The following is a 14,861-nucleotide window of genomic DNA, read 5'->3' on the forward strand; positions in this document are numbered from 1 at the left end:
TCTTTCACGATACCAAACAAATTACCAAAATCACATTTGTTTAAAAAACACGCATACTTCGAAGCAAACAGGGTCATCTTTCATAAGAGGTCTTAGAATGGTTCCCTATAATCGGTCACAAAATTCCTAGTCGATCACTGGTTATCAAACCCTGTTCTTTCTTTCACGATACCAAACAAATTACCAAAATCACATTTGTTTAAAAAACACGCATACTTCGAAGCAAACAGGGTCATCTTTCATAAGAGGTCTTAGAATGGTTCCCTATAATCGGTCACAAAATTCCTAGTCGATCACTGGTTATCACACCCTGTTCTTTCTTTCACGATACCAAACAAATTCACAAAATCATACTTCTTTAAAAACATGCATACTTCGAAGCAAAGAGGGTCATCTTTCATAAGAGATCTTAGAATGGTTCCCTATAATCGGTCACAAAATTCCTAGTCGATCACTGGTTATCACACCCTGTTCTTTCTTTCACGATACCAAACAAATTCACAAAATCATACTTCTTTAAAAACATGCATACTTCGAAGCAAAGAGGGTCATCTTTCATAAGAGATCTTAGAATGGTTCCCTATAATCGGTCACAAAATTCCTAGTCGATCACTGGTTATCACACCCTGTTCTTTCTTTCACGATACCAAACAAATTCACAAAATCATACTTGTTTAAAGACATGCATACTTCGAAGCAAACAGGGTCATCTTTCATAAGAGGTCTTAGAATGGTTCCCTATAATCGGTCACAAAATTCCTAATCGATCACCGGTTATCAATCCCTGTTCTTTCTTTCACGATACCAAACAAATTACCAAAATCACACTTGTTTCAAAAATACGCATACTTCGAAGCAAACAGGGTCATCTTTCATAAGAGGTCTTAGAATGGTTCCCTATAATCGGTCACAAAATTCCTAGTCTATCACTGGTTATCACACTCTGTTCTTTCTTTCACGATACCAAACAAATTCACAAAATCATACTTCTTTAAAAACATGCATACTTCTAAGCAAAGAGGGTCATCTTTCGCAGATCTTAAAATGGTTCCCTATGATTGGTCACGAAATTCCTAGTCTATCACTAGTTATCACACCCTCTTCGTTCTTTCGCGCTGTCAAGTAAATTCAAATCAAAGTTCAATCGTGTTGAGAAAACGCACAAGCCTCGAAGAAAACAACGACATCTTTCATAAAAGATCTCGAAACCATCCCGATATCCGACCACAAAATTCCTAATCGATCACCTCCTGGTTATCACACCCTGCTACACCCTCTTCGTTGCTCCTCGCTGCCAAACAAACTCATAAATTCATCCGTGTTGCGAAAACGCAAACGCAAACGTCTCGAAGCAAACATAGGAGATCTCGGAACGATCCCGATGACCGGCGACAAAAGTGTCGGTGCGCGAAAGCGCCAAGAAGAAAAAGCACGAGGCGCTTAAAGAGCGAGAGGGGAGGCGGCATGGATCTGTGTCAAGCGAGCAGAGAGACTTTCGCCGGGTGAGGATGAGCAGGCGCGTTTTATTTCGTCACGGATGAGGAACGATTCGGGGGCCGTGGTCGCGGCCTAGTGCCAAGACGAGCGGATCGTTATTCCGCTTATGCGAGCGCAGCCCTCTCGCTCTGTCGTTCGTCCGACAGAATTCCGAGTTCGGCTCGCCGACAGACGCGAGACGGTGTCTGTCTGCTCCTTCCCCTCGATCAGCGTTTTAACGGCCGAATTATTGAAATAAACTCGTCGTCTCGTGCATCGCGACTATTCCTAGCAGGAAGTCTAATCAGCTGACTTCAATTATCTTCCCACCAACCTGTCTCCATCCCCGTAAACTTTCCCGATCTTCCGGTTCTATTTCCTGTCAAATCTTTTATTTCGAATCTCACAGATCTCAGGATCCTTCTATCGTCGATACTTTATGATACTTTATCTTCCTTCGTGTTTGATGTTTCGCTTCTTTATTTCGTTCTTCGGCTAAGTTCTGCCATAATACTGTAACCTATTGTCGATACTTTATCATCCCTCGTGCGTGTCTTCCGTCAATTTTCTGGTCTGCCATCATCCGATGCTGTCGTTTCTTGCAGCTCCGAGATCCCAGACTCCGGAATCTTAAGCTATCTTCCTATCGCCGATACTTTGTCTTGCGTGTGCATCGTGCTTCGAGTTGACACCCTCTAGAATTGCCATTTCTTGGAGTCTGTGTTTTGTATTATTTTTAGTTTTATTTTTGAACGCATAAGCGTTCAGACTTCTGTCAACTTTAGCTCCACCTTTGTTCTCGGTAATTTCCAGAACAATTTTGAGACTTGTAAGTTAACTTACCTAGATAAAGAACTATGCATAACCTAGCTCGAATTCTGACATGAGAACTGTCATTATTTCCATATTTGTCGTAAACTAACAGGAGAAAATTGTTGCACCTTCGAGATCCGAGAAGCCGTCTTCCTATCGTTGATACTTTGTTTTTGCTTGCGTATGTATCAAGCTTTGAGTTGACACCATCTAGAATTGGCAGATCTTGGAGCCTATGTTTCGTTTCATCTTTATTTTTAAAATTGCCGAATTTTGTCATACTATCCGCATAAGGGTTCAAACTTCTGTCAAATTTTGCTCGTCTTCTGTTCTCGACAATTCCCAAAACAATTTTGGGACTTATCCTCCTAGATAAATGACTATACATAATCTATCTCGGATTCCAACATGTGAACTGTCATTATTACCATATCTGTCATGGACTAACACCAGAAAATTCTTGCATATCATGCTTCGAGTTGACACCATCTAGAATTGTCATTTCTTGAAGCCTATGTTTCGTTTCATTTTTATTTTTAAAATTGCGGAATTTTGTCGTAGCATCCGCATAAGGGTTCAAACTTCTGTCAACTTTAGCTCATCTTCTGTTCTCGGCAATTCCCAAAACAATTTTGGGACTTATCCTCCTACATAAATGACTATACATAATCTATCTCGGATTCCAACATGTGAACTGTCATTATTACCATATCTGTCATGGACTAACACCAGGAAATTCTTTCATATCATACTTTGAGTTGACACCATCTAGAATTGTCATTTCTTAAAACCTATGTTCCGTTTCATTTTTATTTTTAAAATTGCGGAATTTTGTCGTAGCATCCGCATAAGGGTTCAAACTTCTGTCAAGTTTAGCTCATCTTCTGTTCTCGGCAATTCCCAAAACAATTTTGGGACTTATCCTCCTACATAAATGACTATACATAATCTATCTCGGATTCCAACATGTGAACTGTCATTATTACCATATCTGTCATGGACTAACACCAGAAAATTCTTGCATATCATGCTTCGAGTTGACACCATCTAGAATTGTCATTTCTTGAAGCCTATGTTTCGTTTCATTTTTATTTTTAAAATTGCGGAATTTTGTCGTAGCATCCGCATAAGGGTTCAAACTTCTGTCAACTTTAGCTCATCTTCTGTTCTCGGCAATTCCCAAAACAGTTTTGGGACTTATCCTCCTACATAAATGACTATACATAATCTATCTCGGATTCCAACATGTGAACTGTCATTATTACCATATCTGTCATAGACTAACACCAGAAAATTCTTGCATATCATGCTTCGAGTTGACACCATCTAGAATTGTCATTTCTTGGAGCCTATGTTCCGTTTCATTTTTATTTTCATTTTTGATCTCATAAGCGTTCAAACTTCCGTCAACTTTAGCTCCACTTCTGTTCTCGGCATTTTCCAAAACAATTTTGGGACTTATCCTCCTAGATAAATGACTATACACAACCTATCTGTGGTTCCAACATGAGAACTGTCATTATTATCATATATGTCATATGACTAAGAGAAGAAAAGTACTGAAAAAATCTTATAAAGTACCAATTCGAGTACCATCCTACGTAAAATAGGACCAATCGGCAGACCTAGATGAAATCTCGCCTCGACTTTGACTCGTGCCGAGCATACGCGGAACTAGCAACGGAGCTACTCCGAATCAGTTAGTATGATGCGCGATGAAGTTACGACTCTGCTAGGGAATAATCGTAAAACGCTTCGCGTGTGCAGGAACGCGCGTTGCTGTATACGTGTGTCAGGGCCGGTGTATTAAACTCGCGAGAAAATTTAATTTTGAACCGTCAGCACGCGCAATTCCGATCCGTAAGAATACCAAAGCCTCTCGGTTAAATCGAATACCTGCCGTGCTATTTGCGACTGCCTGTCCCCGGATTCCCGGAATCCCGCGTTATTCATCGACCATAACCATAACGCTGCGCAGACTCGCTCGGCTCGCGGCTTCTGAGCAGCGCGTCTTGGTCCCATTGCCAAGCGATATCCGCGAGAAATATCGCCGCGACGCGGCTCTATCGTCGCGGGGCCCGTAACGGTAGTACCCCGAGTACTCTACGAGCGAAACGCGTTCGACCAGCTTTCCACGGCGGACTTATTAAACGAACGGAAACGAGCCGTTGTACCTCGAAGGAGCAGCGGAGGCTGGAGGGAGTGCAGAGTCTCGAGGGAAGAGATAAAGTCGGTCGAGGCGGCCCTGACGCCGGTCCGCTTCACTCGGCCGCATTACGCATGCAACCTGCGCGTTATTATGCACGGTACGAGCTAATAAAATTTTTTCGCCTTCGCCCCTGGCGCGGCGAGCAGACAGGTTCGCGTTGTTTCCAGCGGCCCGTTTCCCGACTTCTTTATTTCCACCACTGGCCCCAACGAGTTTCCGTCGCCGATTTTTCTCCGCCTCGCCTCGCCTCGCCTCGCCTCGCCTCGCGTGGGCTCGTTTATTCCCCATTATCTTCTTTGCCGTGCCCTCGCGCGCGTTTTTCGTCGAATCCCCGGCGCGAGCACTTTTGAAACGAGTTTCTCCTGGATCCGGTACCGGCCACCACGACCGTCGCTCACGTGGGAAAAATACCGCGCCTCGCGTCCAGCCTTATTAGATCCAGGGTGACGATCGATGATTCCCTCTATCCGCGTGAGATTTGCATATTTTCGCGATGGGGGTTCGTGTCAATTTATCGTGGGGCCGCGAGAGTTATCCGATATCGAGTGATTCGTCGATTACCGTTGTATATCGCGACTAGGTCGGCCTTAGTTGGCGACGGTTAATGACGGACGTTTCATTGAGGAAGGTTGTGTATACTGGACTGTATTTTAGTAAAACCCTCTGATAGCTCTTCTGATCTGTCTTCGTGACTTACAGGCCATGGAGACCTTCGGTTGGATCTCATATCCATGCCAGACCTGAAGTGACCTAAGAGTAATACGCCAAATCGGGTACCTGCCTGGGCGTACTCCTTAAGCCTACTAAGGGTCAAGTGCGGGTTGACTTCCTCCGCTGGCTGGACCATGCTCTTTTCATTGGTATGATGATGATCTAAAATTCGCAACCAACATCTGTCGCTATATCCGAAATGAACCAGGTGCGGCAAAGCAGCGCATGGGCGCCGAGAAGCTTAAGAAACAATAGTTGTCTTCGTGACTGCTCTGTCGGTGGTTATATATTCTCGGTCTCCCCCGGAGTATTTAGTTAAGAAGAGTAAAGGAAGTCAAAGTACGATAGCCAGAGCGAGATGCGGGAATTTAGAAGAATATAACAGATAATGGTTAAGGGAAGAGGATAGAATATGTAAGCTATGCGAGAGAGACTATGGAACACTAAAGCACTTATTAGACGAGTGCGAGGGAATAGAGAGGACAGGTTACAGCTTAGCTCAGGTGTTGGATAGCAGATGCAATGAGAAGGTGGTTAAATGGTTAAAAGAGGTAGAGAGACGGAGGAAAAAAAGAGAGGGAAAATAGGTAGCAGGAGTGCGAATGATAGGCAGAATGGAGGGATGCGTGTGATTTAAATTGTAAGCCAAGTCCATTTCTGGGCCAAGGGGCCGAAATAAACAATTATTATTATATTCTCCGTCTCCCTGTTGATTGGTTGCGAATACTATTAGGGGTGTATCCTAGTTCCAGCGACTTTCGGTGGTGGTGGTTGTTTAAACAATCTGGGTCCCCATGCCCAGGGACCCTCAGGAGTGGTACATAGTTGCTTGCTAGGGTTTACCCAAGTGGAGGCTTAGGTGACAATGAGTGTAGAAATCAAGGGACGTTGAGGACATAAAATAGTCCTCCACTTGACCTGGGACATTGCGATCCTAGGGCCGCAATACTGGTACATGTAAAATTTCAGAGCTTTCACTCTTAGCTTTACAGTCCTAAACAAAGGGATGACCGGAGTACCGAAAACGACCTTTCATGGGTTAACAACCGCGATTCGAGTTATCGATCGAGATATCCGATATCGAGTGATTCGTGTAATGAAAATTTCTGTAAATGCGTTGGGTGTGTGGGATATCGTTTTTCTCCTCTTCGCGAGGTTTTATAACGACGGAACGGTTGTTTGATCAGGGTCGCAAGTTCCCGAGGGTCCGCCGGGTGAAGATGGACTCGAGATTCCGCACCGGCAAGTGGAAATATCCCGTACTGGATCAGACGTAGATGGATCGCTCGACCTGTGAGACGTTTCGATTATTCGCGCCGTAAGGCGATGTTCACGCTTCATGAAAAGCAATATTGATCTTCGAGAGCACGAGGAATGGTAGGATAGGGAGGGGAAAGGAAAGGCGTGGCAAAGACCGTTTCGTCCTGGGCCTGCTAGCGGGCTTGTCGGTAAGGCTGTCTAGCAGGCCCGTGCCTCAGACATAGGATACCATTGGCAGATCAGGAATTTGTATTTAAATTGTGAGAAGACTGCGAGGAAGTTTTGGAAGCTGTTATTAAAGGCTTTAGACACTTCTTTTAACAATTTATTTGTATTAACAAATAATGTCTCTGCTTCGTTATTTATATTATATATTGCCACTCGTCTGTCATTGTTATTTCCTTGATATAATGTTTTCTACGATTACTCATGGGCCCTCACTAAGTTGAGAACGACGGGCCACGACCCTTACCAATGTTCAACCTAACTTGTCTTACAGTACAAAGCGGAGGATTCACCAAAATCTTGCGATAAACCTCGAATCTTCTTAATTTCTTCAAATGAGTAATTAATTCCTAAATGACATATTTCCAGATGAACGCGGAATTCCGAGAATCTCCAGGACTCTATATATAGCTTTCACAGGATATTCTATTTTTCTTTTTTCTGTAACATATATTTATTAAAGCATTTAAATATATACAAAACAATTAACAAGAAAATAGGGATTTTTAACAGGAGTTATACAGAAGTATAAATAGGAAAGATTGAGTAAATTTAATGTATGAGCCAGAGTACACATAGACTGTACTTTGAATTTTAGAAGTAGATGCACTTATTGCTAAATGGGAAACTAGTAAGTCGTAGGAACTTAGTCTATGATTTAGAAATAAATATAGAAAAAGGGGCAGAAAGGACCTCCTCTGTGATACAATATTCGTAATATCCTTGATGACTCTTCGCCAATGACTGAAAAGCGAGGTAGCTAAGAACGAGATCTGGTCAACCACTCTGATTTTCACGTCTTCCACAACTTTCTAGTCACTCTGCTACCGCAGAATTCTCGAATTTCTTTATCTTTTCGCGATTTTTCTTCGCTCAGCAGTTTCTTCAAAACAGTTCCTTCGACGAGGACAAACGACGCAAACAAAATCGATCCTGCGGTTCCTATGAAGGATCGGTTGCGTCATCGGGCTGGGTTTAGACCGTAGCAGACGTTTCATGCGAAAAGTGCAGGGCACAATGGCGTGGTCGACTGGTTTTAAAGGCTCTGCCGGTTCTCTCTTCGATTCTTCGGTCTGGCCATTCGTTCGTTTTTCTCGTCGCAGCCTCGCGATCCTGGACACAATGGAGCAATTATAACGAGCAGACGAATACCGGGTAAACGAGGCGTAGTAATGAATTCGGTGTAGCTGCAATAAAAGCGTTCGGCGGCCTGTTCGCGAAGCTGCTGCCCTGGCCACGCTCTGCCGGTTGCATAAATCTGCCCCCGTCCACGTAAATGCTAAATAATTCCACGCAAACGCGGATACTCTTCCTTCTCCGCCGGCTGCTCTTCGATCAGTCGTCGGTGAATCGACGCTATTCGTTTCGCGCCTTAATGGTTCCCAGAGGGACGGGGAATCGAGGATGCAGAGTCGAGGAATAAATAGGACCGATTCCGGATTCCACGAACGAAATTCCATTTCCCGCCGATCGTTCTTACCTCTTCGACCGATTATCCATCACAGTGACACCTGTCTAATCGAATTTTAGCTGGATGATGTAACAAAAATAAATGGTGCAGGAATAATTCTTCATTTCGGGGATGAAGAGCGTCCAGAGTGGTGCCAAGATTTATCATGGATCGTTATTACTTCTTCGATGGATTTTTCTAACGATAGTGACATCTCATTAGCCAAATTTTGACTTTAATAACTTACAATTTTAGAAGTTGATAGCATTCACAGCGAGATGCCAAAATTTCCCAACGATCGTTATGATTTCTTCAACAGATTTTTGCACGATAGTAACATCTCATCAGCCAAATTTTAATTCCAGTAATTTGCGATGTTAGAAATGTAAAGAATCCGCCGTGAGATGCCAAGATTTCCCATAGATCGTTATTATTTCTTCGATGGATTTTTGCACATTAGTGACATGTCATCGGCCAAATTTTGACTCCAGTAATTTGCGATTTTAGACATGGAAAGCATTCACAGCTAGATGTCAAGATTTCCCATAGGTCGTTATTATATCTTCAACAGATTTTTACACGATAGCGATATCTGATCAGCCAAATTTTTACTGAATTAATTCGCGTTGTTAGAAGTGGAAAGCCTCTACAGCGAGATGCCAAAATTTCCCATGAATCGTTATTACTTTCTGAATGAACTCTTTTGCGATAGTGACATCTCATCAGCCAAGTTTTGACTGAAGTATTGTAATTCTCGATTTTAGAAATAAAAAGCATCCAGTGAGATGCCAAGATTTCCCATAAGTCGTTATTACTTCTTCAACAGATTTTTTCATGATAGTGACATCCGATGAGCCAAATTTTGACTCGAGTAATTTACAATTTTAGAAATGCGTACAATCCACATAGATGTCAAGATTTCCTCTGGATCGTTATTATTTCTCCGAGCAATTTTCCGGCGATCCGATTGTGGCGCCTGGTCAGCCGAATTTTAGCTCCGGCTGCCAAAGCCCGGCCTGTCATTCGTTCCACTCGGCTCCTCTGTCTTCTCGGTGTGGAAACCGTGACTGATGTACTGTTACACGTGCGAGAAACACGTCGTTCGCATGGCTGTTCTCAGGAAAATTCCCCATCGCGGTTCCACCGCCTTTTTGCCGGCTGGCTCGGGCTCAGGGGAGTGACGGTGGAACAGGGTCGCCTAAGGAGTTCCATTTGTAATTTTGTAAGAGAAAAGTGAGCCCGGGAACGCGGCGTGTAACGAGCGTGCATGGAAACGCGTCAAAGGCATTTATTATGTACGCTGGCAAATGAATCGGGCGAAGGGAAAAGGAAGAGACACGCGTAAGAGGTGCTTCTTTTTCCCGCCTTTTTTCCTCTATCCCTCTCTGTCCGCCTCGAGCACGCTTTCTCGTTACAAATGGGGTAATTTAGAGCGCAAACAAGCGCGCATTCTTCCGTCCGTTTCTCATCGTTTCATTACGGCCGTTTAAGAGAGGGTACCGAGACGGTTCTGGATAGACCGTGCTGCTCGCACCTCGTTCTTCCCTGTTTAATTTATGCGGGAATGGTTCACGTGGCCGCTGAAAGGCGTTTCCTTCCCAACCGTTTTTCCGCCGCCGGACGGAAGCTTGGTAACTTTCTAAGTCTGCCGGGGAGACAATGGCTTCCGACCAAGCGAAAGCGTGGCGCGGTGGCTAGGGAATCCGCGATTAGGCGATATAGCATCGCGCAGCTTACGACTACAACGAGGAAATTAGCTTCCAATTATTACCCATTTCGTAATACTCGTTACTAACTCGTTACTAAATAAATTTCTATTTATCTTCATGCAGTGATCGTCATGGTGAACGAATTTGAAACACGAGACATGTCCTAAGGTTCCTAGGATACTCTACGTCATAACAGTGCGCCTAAAATTTTTAGGACGTTCTGTAGGCAATGATTGTGCCACTTTGCGAGCAAACGTACTCGTTATTATAAATTTCTTCTATTTATTTTCATACAGTGATCATCATGATTAATGAATTTCGGACACAGGACATGTCTCAAGGCTTCTAGGGTATGTTACACTATAACAGGATACCTAAAATTTGTAGGATGTTCTGTAGACAATGGTTGTGTCACTTTTCGAACAAGTGTATTCGTTATTATAAGTTTCTTCTATTTATTTTCATACAGTGGTCGCCATGATTGACGAATTTGGGCCACAGGACATGTCTCAAGGCTTCTAGGGTATGTTACACTATAACAGGGTACCTAAAATTTCTAGGATGTTCTGTAGACACTGATTGTGTCACTTTGCGAGCAAACGTACTCGAATATAACAGAATTCCAGATTTTCGAAATACAGATGTGTCGGAGCAGACTATAGCAATGCAACGATGATGTCAGCTGTACCAGATGTTACAGCCCAATAGCTGATTTTAGGTTTTAAGGACCTCGCTGTTTTCTGTCAAAGGCTCTCTGTTTCCCAAGGTTCAGTTACAAACCCAGTGTCAAACACATGACATCGGTCATTGTAATCTTTTCGCACATTTACATCCTTTGTTTGCATTTCTGTGTGTGTATGTTCCACTATAATAAACTATATATCCCCGTTTTAGGTCCCTGCATATCGCAATAAACTTTATTTTTCAAATTGAATTACGACAAAATGCGTATCGAAAAATGTTCTATTTGGTGTCAGTAGTAGAAGAGTTAATATATCAGACATTTTGTTGCAAGTTAATATCGCACGATGCTACTTGACTTTGGAATTTCTATTACTCGAAAATCCTTTTGATCGATTAATTTAGCACAGATGCTGATCGATGATATTATACTTGGAACTCGATGCTAAAATTCTGGGATGAAATTTCGTCGTGTGATTTTTTCGACAAACGCGTGAAATTTGTTATTTCACCGCGCAGCGTTGTTCTTGAACTACTCCATTGAGCCACTCCAAGCGGTGCATATTAATACACTACTATTCAGATGCGGTTGCTCAATGGGTTCTGCGTAGCAGATGTGGCCAGCTTCAAAGTACGAACTCGCAATCTATCATAACGGCGTGAAGTGATTCAGCTTCATTAATTTCAAACGGACAGTGGTCACTGTGATGAACGTCCAGTCGATCGGTCAAACTCCTCTCTGTCTTCGTTGATAAGGAACGACTGCGGCGGTATGAAGTTTCATATATCTAACGTCCAGGCTCGACAAAACAACACCTCCACTGCTTGCCTTTAGCCTTTTTTCTTTTTCTTTTCTACGCTCGAAATTGGTTTAACCCTTTGCACTCGGCCAGCCACTTTCAGACGCCTGTTAGCGGAATTATAGAGATTAACGACGGGCATTACCCTCTCTGTCCGCCTCGAGCACGCTTTCTCGTTACAAATGGGGTAATTTAGAGCGCAAACAAGCGCGCATTCTTCCGTCCGTTTCTCATCGTTTCATTACGGCCGTTTAAGAGAGGGTACCGAGACGGTTCTGGATAGACCGTGCTGCTCGCACCTCGTTCTTCCCTGTTTAATTTATGCGGGAATGGTTCACGTGGCCGCTGAAAGGCGTTTCCTTCCCAACCGTTTTTCCGCCGCCGGACGGAAGCTTGGTAACTTTCTAAGTCTGCCGGGGAGACAATGGCTTCCGACCAAGCGAAAGCGTGGCGCGGTGGCTAGGGAATCCGCGATTAGGCGATATAGCATCGCGCAGCTTACGACTACAACGAGGAAATTAGCTTCCAATTATTACCCATTTCGTAATACTCGTTACTAACTCGTTACTAAATAAATTTCTATTTATCTTCATGCAGTGATCGTCATGGTGAACGAATTTGAAACACGAGACATGTCCTAAGGTTCCTAGGATACTCTACGTCATAACAGTGCGCCTAAAATTTTTAGGACGTTCTGTAGGCAATGATTGTGCCACTTTGCGAGCAAACGTACTCGTTATTATAAATTTCTTCTATTTATTTTCATACAGTGATCATCATGATTAATGAATTTCGGACACAGGACATGTCTCAAGGCTTCTAGGGTATGTTACACTATAACAGGATACCTAAAATTTGTAGGATGTTCTGTAGACAATGGTTGTGTCACTTTTCGAACAAGTGTATTCGTTATTATAAGTTTCTTCTATTTATTTTCATACAGTGGTCGCCATGATTGACGAATTTGGGCCACAGGACATGTCTCAAGGCTTCTAGGGTATGTTACACTATAACAGGGTACCTAAAATTTCTAGGATGTTCTGTAGACACTGATTGTGTCACTTTGCGAGCAAACGTACTCGAATATAACAGAATTCCAGATTTTCGAAATACAGATGTGTCGGAGCAGACTATAGCAATGCAACGATGATGTCAGCTGTACCAGATGTTACAGCCCAATAGCTGATTTTAGGTTTTAAGGACCTCGCTGTTTTCTGTCAAAGGCTCTCTGTTTCCCAAGGTTCAGTTACAAACCCAGTGTCAAACACATGACATCGGTCATTGTAATCTTTTCGCACATTTACATCCTTTGTTTGCATTTCTGTGTGTGTATGTTCCACTATAATAAACTATATATCCCCGTTTTAGGTCCCTGCATATCGCAATAAACTTTATTTTTCAAATTGAATTACGACAAAATGCGTATCGAAAAATGTTCTATTTGGTGTCAGTAGTAGAAGAGTTAATATATCAGACATTTTGTTGCAAGTTAATATCGCACGATGCTACTTGACTTTGGAATTTCTATTACTCGAAAATCCTTTTGATCGATTAATTTAGCACAGATGCTGATCGATGATATTATACTTGGAACTCGATGCTAAAATTCTGGGATGAAATTTCGTCGTGTGATTTTTTCGACAAACGCGTGAAATTTGTTATTTCACCGCGCAGCGTTGTTCTTGAACTACTCCATTGAGCCACTCCAAGCGGTGCATATTAATACACTACTATTCAGATGCGGTTGCTCAATGGGTTCTGCGTAGCAGATGTGGCCAGCTTCAAAGTACGAACTCGCAATCTATCATAACGGCGTGAAGTGATTCAGCTTCATTAATTTCAAACGGACAGTGGTCACTGTGATGAACGTCCAGTCGATCGGTCAAACTCCTCTCTGTCTTCGTTGATAAGGAACGACTGCGGCGGTATGAAGTTTCATATATCTAACGTCCAGGCTCGACAAAACAACACCTCCACTGCTTGCCTTTAGCCTTTTTTCTTTTTCTTTTCTACGCTCGAAATTGGTTTAACCCTTTGCACTCGGCCAGCCACTTTCAGACGCCTGTTAGCGGAATTATAGAGATTAACGACGGGCATTATCGTTAACGTGATATTTGGGTAAAAATCTCTGATATATAGATGTCTGCCAAAAATTTTATCGGGTTTATAATAGGCTTCCTGTCATTCCTTGCAATATTTTTCTAGGTCGCAATATTATTTATATTGTATTATTTGTATATTATTTATGTATATTATATACTGTGGGGGTCCCCCCTAGGGGGGTTGTTGATGATGAAGACGAGAGGTTTTCGTTGTTTTAGTGGTTCCTATGGTGCTCCCTTGGTCGTTGTGCTATGATAGGGTAGCAGGATAAAAGGACAAAAGGAAAAGAATGGGATGAGCGTTTCATCCTGGGCCTGCTAGTGGACTTTTCAGTAAGGCTTTCTAGCAGGCCAATTTTTCCAATTCCAATTTAACATACGTTTAATGCGACAGGAACTAGATACAATAATATACATATAAAGAAGAACCAAAACGTACAAAAGGGTTACAAATGAAAACATAGACTATGAGATCGATGGCTCCAGAGTGAAGCACTCGCGATTTAAAATCAAACTTAATTCTACCGCGCTTATCGCTATAGGATAATATAAACCTAAGTACTATATTATATTAAAAGAACATAGTGTTTGCCTATGTATAGAAGGGCACGAAAACTATACAGCTTTTGGTTTTAAGTGAGTAAGATGCTGGAGCTGGACTAAATAAATAAATAAATAAATAGTAGAAGAGGGGGATGTGAGAGGATGAGGTAGATGGAGTATATATGTTTTCATTTATTTCAAGATTATATTATACAATACTAGTAAGTATGAGGAATTTAAAAATTACGAAAAACAAAGCGAAAATGATTAAGTGGGACTTTTTGGCAGGCCCTGCCTTAAATAGGGATAGTATTGGAAGGTCTAGAAATTATATATAGATAAAGCTTTATTGTTTTCCTATTGGATTACAAGGGTTCTGTCTCTCCTTATCCTCCATAAATATTGCTTATTTTCTATAAAATAAAATATATAACTACTATCACAATAATACAATAACGATAAATTAGCCTAAAATTATATATATATATATATATAGGAATATTAATATTAGGAAATGGAGGTTTTCCAAGAATTTGCGAGAAAGTCCTCGAACCTCTTCGAAATTGGAATCCATCTAGTGTCAAGGGTGAGAATGATGGTCGCTGTAATACTATAATATATCCTACATTATTTATATATCATGATAGTCTAGTAAATGATATTGTACTTGCATCAAGATTCATCAAAATTCTCCTGTACTGTGTCAAGCTAAGAAGTTTGCACGTGATAGGAAAGTGGATAGATCCAGTTTCAAAGTTTGCAAAGCTGTGTCACGGAAATTTTCCTTATTTACCAGCAGTGTCTCGGTATCTACCTAAACCCTACGCAAGCTCTACTATATTATTACGCCACATTACTCATTCCATGACATCCGTGTGCACA

The sequence above is a fragment of the Eufriesea mexicana genome, unplaced genomic scaffold (assembly GCF_001483705.2).
Source record: "Eufriesea mexicana isolate 0111107269 unplaced genomic scaffold, ASM148370v2 scaffold762, whole genome shotgun sequence".
Classification (NCBI taxonomy): domain Eukaryota; kingdom Metazoa; phylum Arthropoda; class Insecta; order Hymenoptera; family Apidae; genus Eufriesea; species Eufriesea mexicana.